At 43.7% G+C, this 13,487-nt stretch overlaps 1 long non-coding RNA gene across 1 annotated transcript; it reads right to left on the bottom strand.

Moving 5' to 3' along the window:
- Positions 1 to 1,524: 1,524 nt before the first annotated feature.
- On the bottom strand, positions 1,525 to 12,828 carry LOC106148499. The gene is made up of 2 exons (XR_001234014.1): positions 12,088 to 12,828; positions 1,525 to 2,627 (listed from the first exon to the last, which is right to left on the bottom strand). It is a non-coding gene; the product is annotated as an uncharacterized LOC106148499 (long non-coding RNA).
- Positions 12,829 to 13,487: the final 659 nt, after the last annotated feature.

Genomic DNA, 13,487 nt, shown 5'->3' with positions numbered 1-13,487 from the left:
AGGGCCTGGAAGTCAGAAGAGGGGCATGTTGGGGACTGAGCAGGACCCCAGGGCACTGTTCTTGCCCCCAAAGTTAGCAGAGACGTCACTGGAAGGCTGACTGTAGCCTGCTCAGCCCTGGACGCTTCTGTCCCCTCATAATCAGGAGGAGTCAGGTAAAATGGAGGGGGGTGCTGGGCCCTGGAAGGGGCCAGGGCATGTGCAGGAGACTGGGTCCTGGGTGGTAAGGTTGACCTGAAGCTGACCCTGGTCCAAGCCGCTTGTGCCTGGACAGGAGGAACCAGAGAGAAACAATGTCTTCTTTGCTCCTTTCCCTTAGCGCTGATGCTGCGCTCAGTGGCTGTCTGCCTAAATGATCCCCAGGGGTGCACCTGCATCAGCAAGGCCTTTTCTTAGGGTTTGCCCAGCCCAACTGAGGCTTCCTGAGCTCAAGCTGTACACAGGACAACCACCTGACAGCCAAAAGCATGGGACAAAGCCACACTGCCGAGGCCAGCTTTCCCAGCTTACAGGACAGCACCCCCACAGCAGGGGTCCCAGTGGGTCAGTCCATCTACGCCCTCACTGCTTGGCTCTGGCATCAAGCTCTGTGTCTCTACCTCTCTGGAGGGGTCTCTGATGTCCAGCTGTTCCTCTCCTTGCCCCCTGCAAGCTTCTCCAGCCCATTTTCATTTGGTTTTATACAGTGCCTGGGTCACATTGACATTCAGTAAACATTTGTCTGAATCAAAGAGAGAATTGCCTTCTCTCCTCCCTCACTGCCCTTCTCCCTATAGTATCTTTCTGTACGGTTCAGGTCAACTTCCTCTGTTGCCCATGCTGTCCTGGCCACAGTTCTGGTGACTCCTAGCCCCCAGCCCACAGCTCTTCCCTGAGTATGGAGAAGGCCTAAAATCCTGGCTGTGTATCTGTGTGCCCATGTATGACAGTGCCCATGTGACACGGGTGTCTTGAGAGGGGGTGCTCTGGGGTTGGCCCAGCCTCTCTCACCTTACCACACTGGAGGTCCCCAGCCCTAAGCACTTGCCCAAGCTGCTGCCCCCCTACAAGTAGCAAAGCTGAGAGCAGGGCCCTATACTCCCCAAGGTCCTTCTGCTCCTGCAGAACAGAGGGTGACTCAGAGAGGGTAGGACCGTGAGAGACAGAAAACAGCTACTGAGATGAGCTCAGTCCCACTGGAGTACAGAGGAGAGGAGAGGAGAGGAGAGGAGAGGAGAGGAGAAGATGCTGGGGACAGAGAGGAAACTATTCTGAGGCAGATTCTATTCTTACTCAGATTCTACATTTGCCTGTTCTGCTGCAGGCTCTTTGGGGTGGCCAGAGGGGCGGATATGTACCCAGTACAGAGAGGCTGCACTCCTGGGAGGCCAGCCAGCGAGGCTGTGAGGACAGAAGAGACAGAGGAGTAGTTGTGGAAAATCTCCACTATCGATCACATCAACCCACAAACTCAAGACCAAGCAGTAGAAATAACAAATCCCTAGCTCTGCCCATCACAGAAAGGAAAAATCTTTATACAGCAGCCAGAGAAAAACCCAATTATTTTCAAAGCAGCAAGACAGGGGTGACTTTCCGTCAAAAACAATGAAACATTCATAACCTGAAGGAAAGAAAATACTTCTTTAAACAAAAACTTCTGAAATGTGAACTATAACACAAAGGAATAGAACATGTAGCACAGAAGTCAATTAAAAATAAAATTTAAGGCAATGCACAGCTGGGTACATTTTCACAAAGCAATCATCACAAAACAGGGAAAAGGACCACCTCGTCTCACTGCCTTGATCAACATCTGGCAAGCAATTCCAGCCCTTTACATGTGTTCTTACAACCTAAGCACTCATCCCTTAGCACCATCATCTTTTAAGCCAGTTCTTGTGCTTGGAACTGTTTATAAATGGAAGCAATCAGCATGTGATTGTTTGTGCCCAGCACCTTTTATTGACTGTGATTCAAGGGTGGTGTTGGGTGGAGCCAACTCCCATGAATCCTCACTGCTGACCGTTATTCCACTTGTGCGAATAGATGTGCAGATGTGGGTGTTTTCCATTTGGGCATTCAAGACTAACTGCTGGGGACCAGCACTCTGCATGTCCTAGGCACCTGGGCATCCCCTCTCTCTCCTGCACATCTTCAGGAGAGGGGCAGCTGGGTTGTGAATTTCCCAGATGATCTGCTCCAATAGAAATTCCCAGTTTTCCAAGGTGCTTGTGCCTCTGCCACTGGCAGCAAGCCTGTGTCCCTGCAGTCCCACGCCCTCCCTGCACTGCCTGGTACCTGTCTTTTTCACTTTAGCCTCTGCTGCATGCCTGGAGGCATTTGCGCTTCTCTCCTGGGAAATGAGGCTGAGTGCCTTTTTCATGTATTGACTGGCCATTTGAATGTCCCCTTTTGTGAAACGCCGTTTTAGTACCTTGACCATTTCTTTCCTCCTGAACTGCAGCTTCTTTGCCTTTGTAGGTGTTCCTCATTCAGCTGATATACATCCTGAGAGCTCTCTGCTTTGCAGAAAACTCCCCACTCCGAGGCTCCCGTTTCTACCTTCTCAGTGGCATCTTTTTAAAACAGGAGCTTTCAGTTTCAATACAGTCACGATTGCCAACAGCCTTCATTCAGTTACTGCTTTTCTGCAAGACATAACGAGATGTCAAAATAGAAAGAAAATCGATACATTTAATCAGTCAAGGCATATAGTAATTCTTGGAGTGCTGGAGGGTCCTGATGTTTTTTTGTTTAAATTTATGGAGCTGGGAATGGAACTGGCCTCACACATGCTAGGCAAGGGCTCTGCCCTTGAGATACCTTCCCAGCCTCGGATCCTATTTCTTGTTGCTGGTGTCAGTCACGTGAATATTTGCTTTATAAAAGTCATTAAGTTCCATTTAATTCATTTAATTCATTGCATTTAATGCATTAAAGTCATTTAAGATTTATGCAGTTTTATGTATGATATATATGTGTTACATGAGTATATTTATTGCTGTATTAGTCATAAACACCACAATAGGAAATAACCAAAATGAATAAATGTTTAAATGGATACATGTAATTTCCCTGAGGGAAATAATCATACTGATGTATGAGACTTAGTGGATATGGAGAAGCCCTAGCACTGGCATCTAGACACTGGCTCCTTAAAAACATTTACCACCAACTGAAACAGAGCTCTCTGGGGAAATGGCTGATGCAAGGCTTGGGGCAGGAAGGCACAGGGTGAGCCTGGTGCTTCCTGTCAGACAGGAAAAAAGCACTGGGAGGCTAGTAAGCATATGCATGAAGTATTCACTGACTGAGTCAGAGGTCTCCTGAGCAACAGGCCATTGAATAAGACAGGAAACAGTGAATCAACAAGAGAGCAGTCAACAAGTAAGTATAAAGCTCAAAGAACAGGAGCATCTTTAGCATCAAAGAACCTCCAGGAAGAATAATTTCAATGAGAAAAGGAAACCAAGTAATCTCTCAAGTGGATAAAAATGATCAGAGTGAATGTTATCAGCAAACGGAGTTGCTTACCCTTGAGAGAATGTCCTGAGAAGAGCCTGCAGAATGCTGAATGTTTGTGTCCCCACCAAATTCACAGGCCAAACCCTGCCTCATTGTGCTGGTGTTAGGAGATAGAGCCTTTAACAGAGATTAGGGTTAAGATGAGGCTTGAGGGTGGCCCCATGCTAGGCTTAGTGTCCTGACGGAGACCACTACGAAGCAGCACTGAGCAGGACTTAAAGTAACGAATTGGCTTTCCGTGTTTACTTGTGAGTCACTGGTCCCTACTGAGGCCTGTAATGGTGGGTGAAGCCATGATGCCTCAGAGGACAAGACAAGGCCACAGCTAGAGACACCCAGCTCCAACCTCTATCAACTAGATAAAGACTGTAGCTGCAGGCATCTCATTCCTGGGTGGAGGCCTTCCCGGAGATAACATAATTCTCCTAAATTAACATAAAGTATTACTTGGAGAAGTCCTTTAACGATTCCCAAGTCCTGCCCAGATTCCTGCATTTTCTTCAAGTATTCCCCTCCTTTATTTGATAACATAATAAATACAGGCTGCCTAGAGAAGTCTTTGTCTAAAACCTCAGGATCTCAAATTCTGTGATAGGGTTTGGATCCTCCTGGAGCCCTGATATCATTTTATTTGTCTCATTTATTTAAGTCTTCGTGGTCCACTTGTTTGGGAGATTGTGGGCCTGATCAGTCCATAATAACAAGGAGATAAAATTAACATGCTATTTGGCACCTGGACCAGGGATTTATAATCCTTGGACTGAAAATTTTTATTTTGAATGATAAGTCTACCTAGAATAGAAAGTGTGGGAGATGGAGAAGGCCTTCACAGGACAAGAACTTTACCGGGGACACCTGGAGAAAGGAGGGAAGAGAAGCATTCCACAAGGAATAGGGCAAGTCTTCCTGCTGTGAACAAGCCATTTTCATCTGGGAGTAAAATGGGCCAAACATTTTCAGCTGAGGAGCAAAAATATATGCAGCTGCTTCAAGGTTTGCTGAAACGCTCAGGGGCTCATGTGCCAACAAAAGACCTAACAAAAATGTTATAAGAGGTAACCAAATATAATCCATGGTTTCCTCAGACAGGCACCATAGATATTGACAACTGGGAAAGAGTTGGAAAAATCTTACAAAGGCACACAGTAAAGGAAAAATCATTTCCCCTGAGACATTCTCAACTTGAAACCTACTTCATTCAGTTTTAAGTCTGTTGCAGCAGCGAAATTATCTTAACAAGGGGCTTTTTGTTCATATGCCTGTTGAATTACAAAGTGCAGGATTAGATTTTTCTGCAGCTTGTAGAGTCACTCTTGTTAGAGGTGACAAATGTATCCCAGTTCCTACAGGAAGTTGGGGTCCCCCCACCTGAGGCAATAACTGATCTTATACTGGGAAAAGCTGATCTAAATTTAAAAGGAATCACTGCTGTGCATAGCGTGATCGATCGATGGTGATTGTGGAGATGAGATACAAGTTTTTGCATGTGCTGTGGATCTCTGGGTTTTTGAACAGGGCTGGTGGGCACAAGCCAGCAGCACCCTGTGGGAACCAAGGAGCTCAGTAGCCTGGAGCTGGGCGAGGACAAGGGAGGTGGGAGGAACCCAAATGCCTGCTATGTCAGAACATCATGTCAGCCACAGTGGGGAACAAAGGTGGAGAACCCTGGTTCAGGACACCCAGGGCCTGAACCTCTGTCCCACAGTTAACTGACAGCCATAGCTTCACCCACCATTACAGGCCTCAGTAGGGACCAGTGACTTACAAGTAAACATGGAAAGCCAACTGGTTCATTTAAGTCCTGCTCAGAGCTGCTTCACAGTGGTTTCCATCAGTGTCCCAGAGCTTTCTGTCTTCCTGTCTGCCGTAGGAGAACACAACAGGAAGATCATAGGAACCAGGAAGAGGCCCACCAAGACCAAGTCTGTCCACACAGTCTGCAGAGTTTTGAGGAGTAAATGGTGTCTGCAGCCCTGTCTGTGACACTTTGTTACAGACTAACCTGCTGCCAAACATGCAGAACCAAACACCAGGCAGCCTTGGCTGAGGGACCGCCAATCCCTCACCTGGCCTGACGTCCCAACAGGAGTCCAGACTGTGAGAGGCAAGGGAAAATCTTGGAAGGGATCCAAACAGCAAGCCATGGCCACTGCTCAGGTGACAGTGTCCTACTCACTGAGTGGTGTGCTTTTTCTCTCTTAATGCTATCTTTTGATAAGCAGAAGTTATTTTTAATTGAGTCCCACTTATAAATTTTCCTTGTCTGGTTGATCTTATTGATGTTCTGTGAACTTTTTATTTTTTTGCTTACTCCAAAGTCACGAAGTGTCCCTCCTGGTCTTCTAATAGCTTTGCTGCCCCCCCTCCAAGGTCTATGGTCTACCTCGAATGGATGTTTGTGTGGCATGTGAGGAAGGGTCTCCTTCCCAGGCCCCCTGGGATCACCCCCATTATTTCTTGGGCCCCTTCCCAGCTCCAGGGACTCTGAGAGCTGTGGGAAGGGATGCTTTCAGCCACCACAGCCACTATATACCTGGTACCTGCCTTTAAATGACAGGTTTGTCTTGATTTAGACAAGGAGCCAAGGCTCTGGGAATCTGGCAAAAACATGGTGGACTCAGGGAGGCAGTGGGGCTGTGATGATTAGACAGTTCACGAGACTTCTTTTGGGATTAGAATTTGATCTGTCTTTGTAACTATTTCTATAAGCATCTGAAAAGAATATGCATTTTCCAGTTTGGGGTGTGGTGCTCTATCACTTTCACTTATGTCCTTTTTTTTTTTCTTTTTTTTCTTTTGGTACTGGGAATTGAACTCAGAACCTTGCGCTTGCCAGGCAGGTTGGTGCTTATGCCACTGAGCTATATCCCTGGCCCTCACTTATCTCCTATAGCTAATTGTCCTATAGCTTATGTCCTATGTGATTGAAATATTTTTCCACCTTACTGATCTTTTTCTGGTCTAATTTTTCTATCAGTTACAAAGAGAAATGAATTAAAGCCTCTGATTCTGATTGTCTATTTTCCTTTTGGTTATCAATCTTTGTTTTAAGAATTTTAAAGCTATATTATTAGGTGATTACAATTTTAAGATTGTTATGTCTTCCTGAATCAATCCTTTTAATATTATCAAATGATTATGTTATTGCTTGCAATGTTTCATTTGTTAATCTACCCTTTTTCCTGATATTTATTTAACTATGCTGCTTTCTCTTGGTTAATATTTATAGCCATATCATATTTCCATTCTAACTTGTAGGTGTCCTTTTCTTTTCTGGTTTTCTTTTTTCTTTTTTGGTGTCTTTTAGTATCTGTTACAAAAAATTTTTTAGACCCGGTACTGGAGAAAAACAAAAAAAAAAAAAAAAAAATTTTTTTTAGAGAATATGGATTAGACAGGCGTGATAGCACATGCCTGTAATCCCAGTACTCGGGAGGCTGAGGCAGAAGGACTGTTATAAGTTCGAAACCAGCCTGGGCTACAAAGTGAGCTCAAGGCCAGCCTGAACTGTGTAGTGAGACCCTATCTCAAAAAAGACAAGAAACAAACAAAAAAGAATATGGATTAGCAATATTTGACTTTTGTGTTTTGTTTTTCTAGCGTTTGACTTTTAGTTGAAACATTTGCTTAGGAAGTTAGCCTGGTTGAGTTAGCTCAGGACTGGGTTTTGGTTTCTGAAAGCCTGAGTCCTCTTTGATTCTGTTTTGAGTCGGGCAGGCCCTCCTGAGCATTCACAGCCTGGGACATCTTTCTCCTTAGCCTTCACCCCTGTGGCAAACGTGGCTTTTCCTGCAGAGGCTTTGAACGTGGCTTCCCGGGTCTGTGCCCATGGAGCTGGAACCTCTCTGGGGATCCTTCAGCAGTGGTCTGCTCCCACGTTTGAAACAGGCCACTTTCCAGTGGGACCTGGTCTTTCACGTATCATGAGAAGCCAGGAGATTTTGCTCAGTCCTGCCGAGTTCCCAGCTCAAAAGTCCCGGATCTCAGCAAGTGTCCAGTTTCCCCACACTCCACTCCCTGAGTAGCTCACAAGAGCCAGCAGGGGTCCAGTGGCTTCCCCTCCTGTGGGAGACCCAGCATCCAGGTCAGGGCTTTTTATTTGCATTTATGGCTTCCCCAGATAGCTCATCTTGGTGGACAAGGACCAGATCATATACCATACTTCCTCTCTGTCTCTCTCTCTCTCTCTCTCTCTCTCTCAGAATGGGCCCTCATGAAAATATTAGGCAATCATTATCAACTACTTGGGACAAGATTATGTTCTTTGGAATTTGAGTTTCTCTGATTTGCATTGCTTTGAGACCTCTTCAATACCCTAGTATCCTGGCTGTCTGCATTTTTTCTGGTGTTTGTAGCATTTTTACCTAATGTGACTTTCTACATCTCAATGAAGCAGACGCCTTCCTTCTATAGTATCTTTTTCTTTATTAGCAGTTCTTTGCTCACTTTTTGTTGTTCGTACTGGGAATTGAACCCAAGGTCTTTGCACTGAGCTACAGCCTCCCAGCCTTTTAAATTTTTTTTTTTTTTTTTGAGGCAGGGTCTTGCTAAGTTGCTTAACTCCCCAGGCTGGGCTAAAACTGGCCATCCTTCTTACCATCCCAGCCTCCCAGAATGCTGGGACTAGAGCTGGACACCACTACACCTGGCTTCTTTACTAACAGTTCTTAATCTACTATACTTTAAAAATATTCTTTGTTTTCTTCTAGGATCTTTTTTTTTTTTTTTCTTCTAGGATCTTTATTACTTTGCCATTCATATTTAGATATTTAATCTACCTATGCGTAGGGCAAGATAAGTTTCAACTTTCTATTTTTCTAAAAAGCTGCCCTTTCTTCTGTGCTTCATGGGCTGTCTCAGTCCTATGTGCAGTGTTCCTTCACAGGCTCCATTTCCAGGCCTTTTATCTGGTCTTCTGTCTGTCTTTGTACCAATACGATAAAGACTTAAATATTGTAGCTTTATAGTAAGTCACAATGTCTGCTAGGTCTCTTGTCCTTCTTAAAAATTTCCTGACTAGTCTACCTCTGATTTTCACTTAATTTTGAAATCAGTTTGTTAAGTTAAAGAAAAAAGCCTCTTGAAGCCAGATAGGTGGTGGCACATACCTGTAATCTCAACTACTTGGGAAGCTGAGGCAGGAGGATCATAAATTCAAGGCTAGCCTGGGCAACTTGGAGACTGTCTCAAAATTTTAAAAGGCTGGGGATGTGGTTCAGTGGTAGGTTGCTTACATAGCATTCATGAGACTCTAGGTTCAATCCCCAGTACCAATAAGGAAGAGGTGGGGCTACTGGGATTTTTATTGGATCTAAAGACACGTTTGGGGCAAAATTATGTATTTTAATATGGAATTTTCCACATTTTCAAGTGTGCTAGTCCTTCTTTTATTTAAGCCTCCTTTCATTTCTTCCCAAACTGTTTTATCATTTACTGTGTAGAGTCTTACACAGAATTTAGCTGGGCGTGGTGGTACACGCCTGTAATCCTAGCATTTAGGAGGCTGAGGCAGGAGAATCATTGTGAGTTTGAGATCAGCCTGGGCTACAAAGTGAGCTCATGGCCAGCCTGAACTGCACAGTGAGACCCTGTCTCAAAAAGACAAAAAAAAGCATTACACAGAATTTGTTAGATTTATTTCTGGATATTTGATTTTTATGCTGCTATAAATGTTATAGTTTGAAATATCTTTTCCAAGTGTTTCTTACTAACGTAAAGAAATGCAATTGACTTTTAAAAAGCAATTGCACTCTCAGTATCCTTACTAAGCATTTTTTTTAACTTAATGTTTTTTTGTAGCTTCATCTAGATTTTCTACACATGCAGTCATAGCATGTGATCACATGAGTGGTTACCGTTTTAGTTCTTCCTTCCTAATCTGCATACACTTTGTTTTTCTTGACTTTCTGCATTTCCTAAGACCTCATTTACAATGTAAAAATAGAAGTTGCCACATCAGGCTTTTCTGTTATGATCTTCATCTCAAAGATAAGCCCTTCAAGGCTATGCTACTTTGTGTGATATTTGTTCTCAGTATTTGTAGTTGTCCTGTATTATTTAAAGAACTTCTTTATTATTCATAATATGCTAACACTGACATTTTTCTGTGATGCCACGAATATGAGACATTCTGTATTCTGCAAAAGTAGGAAGTAAAAATACCAGAACTAATGGGAAAATAAATTTTGGGAGCAGAATCATGCAAAACCTGTGGAATTTCTGCCACTGGAGAAAATGACAGCAGCCAAGGCCAATCCACGACTTTCTCCTGGCCCCATGTACTGTGCCATCCCACCCTCTGCTCTGGCTCAGGATTCTTGCTGCAGCAAGCTGGTCCTTATGGTCACCTAGAATGTCCCAGATTCAAACACTGCTCCACAGGCGTGTCTAACCTGTGGCTTGCCAGCTGCTTTCCCCTTTATTAGTTTTTTAATGTTGTAATACAAAATATTTTTAAAATAAGGTTTTGCTACTCATGTACATTAACTATATCTTACACACATATACTTCTTTCTCTACCAATTGCTATTGAGCCAGTGTACAATTCATGAATGTGTCTTTTAACAGAAATAGCTTGCGGGGCGTAGTGGCGCATGCCTGTAATCCCAGCACTTGGGAGGCTGAGGCAGGAGGATCATTGCAAGTTCAAGACCAACCTGGGCTACAAAGTGAGCTCAAGGCCAGCATAAACTGCATAGTGAGACCCTGTCTCAAAAAGACAAAAAAGGGGCTGGGGATATACAGCTCAGCAGCACAGCACCTGCCTGGTAAGGTCAGGTCCTGAGTTTGATTCCTGGTACCCACAAAAATAATTAATTCTAAGGCTGGGTGTGGTGGTGCATGCCTATAATCCCAGTATTTGGGAGGCTGAGACCCTGTCTCAAAAAGACAAAAAAAAAGCTCTATTTTATTAAATTTCTATTAAATACTGTTAAAAATGTTTCTACATCTTTTATTTGATTGTGTGATTTTCCTTTTTTAACCAGTTTCTGAAGCAAATTGTTTGATTTTTTTCTGATATTAAAATAACTGCATGCCTGAACTAAATCTAAAATGTGCATTCTGTATCCGTACTTTTAAAACATTGCCACTTTCGTTGTGATATTTTTTTCCAAATACAAAGGTGTGTGATAGACTTGTAATGTTCCTTTCCCACCATGCTCTTTAGATAGGCTCTCCAGTTCCACCAGGCCTTGACACTGGGAAGGTTCTTGTTTTATGCTTTATCTTTGGTAGAGCAGCTGGGGAGCGCACATGCCCTACTTTTCTATGGAGGAAGGTTTTAATTTTAGTTTCAATTTCTTTCTGAGTTACTGTTTTCTTTGTCTCCTACTTATTTATTCCTGTCTCCTGTATCTTGTGCTAAATATTTAACTAGTTAATTTTTATATCTTCTTCCTTTCAAACACAGGCATAATTATTGCCCATTTTATGATGCGTCCCCATAAGAGCTAAACTTTATACTCCTTTAGAACATTTTTTTTATTCCATATATTGACTTTGTCATCCCCAAACATGCTACATAAACATAAAAAGTGATTGTTATGATGGCTTCAGACAAAATTGTTTTTACATTTATTGTCTGCACTGCTAGACTAAACTACATTTCTGTTTGTTAAGAGTTCTTAGAGTGTTATATGACACAGTTTGAATTTCATGTCCCATTTCCACGAACCTGACATGTTTTATTTGTTTCACACACACTGAGCACAGGGGTGGAGATGAGTATTTTCCATAACTTTTCTGGGGATTATTGATGTTAAAAACTGCTCTCAGGTTAAGCTTCTATGTTTTCCTTCAGGAGTTTTTCTGTGCTATAATTTTACTTTTGACTGAAGCCTGAATGCAAAATAACTATAACCGATTAGTGACAACCTGGCCAGAACATTGCTGGAGAAAATAGTGTAGGAAAAAAAAGGGTAAAACAACCCTTTAGGACATTGTATTTCATGCACAAACTATTCACTTATTGTCTGCCCTGTTAGACTAAACTACATTTGTTTGTGAAGATATTTCCGGTGTCTTGGGTTGAGATAGAGCACATTGTAATTTTTCTTACTAAAGTTAATGTGAATATTATTTTGTCTACTGGTTTGTCTGCTACTGGCAGGATTTTCAGAAAAAATTAAAGTTACTGTAGAACCAGGTGTACTTGCATTTAAGCCATTCAATTCTTTTCTGAAGCCATTTTTCTAATTTTGACAAATAGTGTTTTTATTGTATTTGATTTAACTTCTTTGAATTGCTGCTTTCATGAGTAAAAGCAACCAAAAATTAGCAATTTAACACATTTCACCTTAGAGGCCAACTAGAATACTTCCCACTGTGGTTTTTAACTAATGTTGATAATAACATTTTCTAATATCTAAACCTGTAGGAATGTTCTAATTAAATTTTTTCATGGAGTTGCAACGTAATTGCCTTGTGGGTGCAGAGGATTTTCCAAGTATTGCGAGACATAGCTTGTGTTTAATCTTTTGTTAATGTGTCAAATGTCCTTGAAAAAATACAATAGTGGGGCTACAATCTTTATTTGGCTGCCGCAAAGGTTGTTAATTAGGATGTCCAAATCTGTATACTTACTGAGCTTGCTGTAGGGAGAGGAACTGTCCGAAGATCCAGCAACTGAGAGCTGATATCCAGGGCTGCATTTACCCCAAAGCTTTGGGCTGGTCCCCAGGACTGCAATCTCTGCAGGCTTGTCCTTGGCACACCCGACAGTCCTCTGATGAGAAACGTTGGTGGAAGGATTCCCTGGAGGCCATGCCAGGCTTTTCTCAGATGGCATGGCTACCACGCCACCTTTCTGCTTTCCTGGGCTCGGGCTGAGACCTGCACCATGTGTGCACACTTTCCCAGCCTTAGGGACACCTCCTGGCTTTTTCTCACACAGGGCGTTCCCCTATTAAAACCCTCTGTGCTAGGTCTTGGCATCTGCTCCCCAGAAGTCCTGGAACAGCGCCAGAAATGGAGGAAGAGGTCTGAGAAAACCGGCATCGGGGAGAGGATTGGGAGTGGCTCACCTTTGCATAGGAGGCAAGTAAGTCACATCCTGGTCATGGGGCAGGCATGGACAGTCCCCAGGACAACACGGAGGCTGCGCTGTTAGCAGTTTCACTGGTGATGACTTGGGGAGGTCAAAGGAGAAGAGCCCCATGGAAGCACAAAATAATGGAGGTGATGCCCACAGAGGCAGGATGTTGGCTGGTCACTACTGAGCTGTGCTGATGCCCACTGAAGGAAAATGACTCCGAAGACTGCCAAGGGGCACACGGGGGCAGAGAGCTCTGTGGCAGCTCTTGGAGAGGAGCCTGCGTCCCTGGAGGAAAGCAGACGCGTCTGAGCAGCAGACTGAGACCTGATTATGACTCATAGTGCTCGGGGGTGTGAAACTGTTCAGACCAGGAAGACCCAGTATGCAAAGGTCAGGCCCTGCTGGGGAACCTGGGGCCCTGAACACCAAGACAGGGACCCAAGAATGTCAACTGTTAGCACCCCTGGAGTTTGAATTCAGAGGTGGTCCACCCTTCCCAGGTGGGACCAGCACCTGCTTTATGTAAAAAAAGGTTGAAGCCTCTCTCACCTAGGACAGAAGCCCAAGGCATTGCCCTATCATTTACCTGGCTTCCGGGGAACTAGGGTTAAGTACTCCCATCATCCTGGAGGGACGTGTGATAGCTGGTATGGTGGAAAAGATAGAACATACCTAAAGAACTCACTGCATGGATCAGCAAGAACTGAGGGCTTCCTTGGGACCCATAACATTTCCCCACTGAAAGGAATAAAGTACAACTTGCTTACAGTGAAATTTACATTTCTATTATCTGTAACTGCTACCAATGCCAAGATACAGAAGCTGATTGCATAGAGCATTATATTCCACCACTGCCACAACCTGCACACCCACTGGGGCCATTTTGAAGCCACATCCCTTCCCCAGCCCCATTGAATGCCATTCCGTCGAATATTTTTGCTTTTTCTTG

The sequence above is a fragment of the Chinchilla lanigera genome, unplaced genomic scaffold (assembly GCF_000276665.1).
Source record: "Chinchilla lanigera isolate Chin_1 unplaced genomic scaffold, ChiLan1.0 scaffold00021, whole genome shotgun sequence".
NCBI classification, from domain to species: domain Eukaryota; kingdom Metazoa; phylum Chordata; class Mammalia; order Rodentia; family Chinchillidae; genus Chinchilla; species Chinchilla lanigera.
The sequence above is the reverse complement of the archived record's forward strand: the minus strand, read 5'-3'. Positions and strand labels throughout refer to the sequence as shown.